The sequence below is a fragment of the Armigeres subalbatus genome, chromosome 1, assembly GCF_024139115.2.
Source record: "Armigeres subalbatus isolate Guangzhou_Male chromosome 1, GZ_Asu_2, whole genome shotgun sequence".
In the NCBI taxonomy this organism is placed as follows: domain Eukaryota; kingdom Metazoa; phylum Arthropoda; class Insecta; order Diptera; family Culicidae; genus Armigeres; species Armigeres subalbatus.
The window spans coordinates 195,856,097-195,859,396 of NC_085139.1; positions in this window are offsets into that span (position 1 = coordinate 195,856,097).

Consider the following 3,300-nt stretch of genomic DNA (forward strand, 5'->3'; position numbering starts at 1 on the left):
GCTTCCCAGCGTCGCTACCCTTGTTCGAGGTAGTAACCCTCCGCGTTTTGGAGCGACCCCCAGGGAGCTCATCCCCTGGAGACTGTCTCCCCCGTTTTTGTGTCTGCTCCGTTGGAGCAGTCACCACCGACGTGCCCGCAAATACTTGAACCTTAGTCTGGGTAGACTTTGGCACCACCGTCTTCGCTGGCACGCCCTCGGTAGATTCGACCTTGCCCGAGTCCGCGAATCCTTGGGCCTCAGTCTGGGTAGACCTCGACTCCACGGATTTCACAGGTTTACACTTGGCCGTCCCGACCGCCCTCTCCAGCTTGGCGTCCAGCATCAACTTTCGAAGTTTCAGCAAGCTCCTCTTGAGTTCCTTACTGATATTATGCTTGGATGACGCAAAGTCGATGATGGCGTCCAGCTGTTCCGTCGCCACCTCGAAGGCCGAAAGCCCATCGCGTTTGCGGTTCATCGCCTTCATAAGCCACCACCTCTACCGGCGGAACCTGGGAGATGGTTAAGTGACCCACGCTGGCGCTGCGCACTGAGCTGCCGACTATTGCCTCTGGCCTCCTAGGCGTAGACCTGAACAACCCACCTCATGCAAAGGGGTTGTCGCCTACACTACTACCACTAATTGAAGAATTGACTTGGTTTTACATTTTGGTCCCACGAGTTGCTCAGGAAAAGAGGTCCACCACGCCAGAGCCCAGCATGACGCGGTAAGGGACAATTACTGTGGAGGGTGCCCAGGTACCCCACAGGCTCCGTTAGAGGCCTAGCTCATTATTTCACACCCCTGGCAATGCATCCCCTCGGCACGGGTCGCTTAACGCCTCGGGATTAGGGGTTAGGGACGATGGTCCCTTTGGTCGCACCCCTCACTCTAGCTAATGTCAGAAGGACAACAGTGCCCAGGCTGCACTACCAGCTAAGTACAAAACCCTTAGCTGGCGGTCGTTTGTCATCGGAAGACCCGTGGAAGCGTGAGAATGGAACTTGTGAGGACCAGAGCGGTGTAGGTCGCTCCTACCCAGATGTCAACTCACCATTTCGCAGCCCAAGTATGTGTGTGTGTATCTGTGTGCGCAAAAGCCAAAAAAAACAGAAGACAACTTTTCATATAGTAATCTTTAACCGATTTTCTCGCAACAAGTTGTATTCGACAGAGGGCAAGTCCTAGTTGATCACAATTGAATTTGATAGCGATCGACCGTTGCGTTTAGAAATTATTGAGAAAATGGTTCATCGAACTACATTAGCTCCATATAAGGTTGGTGTCTTGGCTAAATGCGAGAAAGGCAGTACCACTACTCGGTGAATTAAGTTGTTTTTTTTTATAAACCGTCAGATCGATTTTTTGTTGCTTCTATAGACCTTATGGCCTTAATCCAGAGAATTCTTGGACTATCAAGAACCTATTATGTGGACACATTCTATTCTTCGTATCACAAAGGGCATATATCACATTCGAAGCAGTCCGATAGATTGTTCACACTTAAATCCAAAATTTCACCTCGGTAAAGATTTTTACCGATTTTATCCAGTGGTAGATAATTTATACTGGAAGATCAGTAAAATGTTCAGAATTTACCGATTTCCGTAATAGTTTATACCGTAGTTCCAGCACTATGAATTCTAATACTGGACCTCAGTAGTGTAAACTACCGAACAACTCGGTTTAATTGAAACTTTCGATTCTGACAAGTCATTTTACCGAGCACTCGGTAAAAATTATAAGTTTTACTGAGCCTACGGTAATTTATGTACCGAGCTCTCAGTTCCTAAAAGTCCTTCGTGACACTTGGTTTGCCGCCATGTTTCAACTTTGCACACCCGTTTCTAATCACTCAGAGACTGAGTGAAATTGTATTGCTGTCTTTTTTTTTTCTCACAGAAATCTGACTCGTTTTTCGTAAAAAAGTGGAACTACTCAAATTTTGAGTAGTTCCACTTTTTAAGGAAATTAAGTAAGATTTCCGTGAGAAAAAAAGAGACGGCAATACAATTTCACTCAGTCTCTGAGTGATTTGAAACGGGCGTGTGAAGTTTTCTTGCAAGCAATGTGCATTGTGTTTTAAAATGTTTTGTGAAATTAAGTGCCGTAGCTTAAATTTGTGGTGGAAAAATCGCGTCTAGTTCAAAGTTGCCTGTAAATTTTGATAGATATATCTGAATTTACGACAGTTATAAAAAACTGGATTCAAATTAACAATTTTGAATTATTTTTTTTTCAGGTGCCGCTCTTCCACTTTGATTAACAAACCGTCATTTCTTCAAGACCTTCAGGTTGAATATGGTCCATGCACGGCTACTTAATACTTGCGCCAGGTTTGTGAATAAAGCGAATTTGCGCATCGCTATTATTTATTTTGAAGAAATCGCTTAAAATTGTGACCAATAAAATAAAAATCCCAATGAAAAAAATCCTGAAAATAATGATAATTTGTTGTTTTGACCAAGAAAATCTAATATTTTATTACATTTTATTCGGTAGTTTTGATTAGAGAAGTCCGCAGTATTTTACAGATTTCCCAGTAATGTTTTACCGAGTGCTCAGTAGCAGTTTACAGATTTGATCGGTATTTTTTGACATTTCGCCATCTTGAATGCAAAACCGAGCACTCAGCAACCTGTTGAAGTCGTTTACCGAGGTGACTACCGAGACCTCAGCTGTTGAGGATTCGGTAATTCTGCAACCGAGCCAGGTAAACTAAATTAAGTGTGTTGGTTACTCATGTAGAGCTTAAGATCTCACTTCTTGGAAGTGTGATACATGTACCATGCACAGAAAATCGTGATTTGGCTCCGTAATGCACAAGGTCACATGCGTCCACCAAATAAGTTAAAGAATAAACATATCTTGTATGCAGTATGCACACATCAACTAGTTACACGTAAATTTAGCAAAAAAAAACGTTTCATAAGCTTTCATTGCAGTGGAAACGAGAATAGGACTTTTCATAAATTGATACTTGATTCTTCTGTCAGTTCACTGCTGTTTGTTTACATTCTTAGGCTGGCGCGTTTTAGCTTCGGGGTAGTGCGTTTCAAACCGCATGGTTTGAATATGCACGAAAATACAGCGCTTCAAAATAAAATCGTTTTCTCGGAATATAATAGGTTTTTCGTCCAAATTTTTATTCCGTTTTATAGGTGGTAAGTTAATTTAGTGGTTAACACATTGGAAGTACATACTTTCGATTGTTATCATCGTTAAATTCGAAGATTTGCTTAGGGGGCGCTTATTGACCGTCCTTCCCCTACATGTAGGGATGAAACGATACTACTGAGGTATCGATACTTTTACTT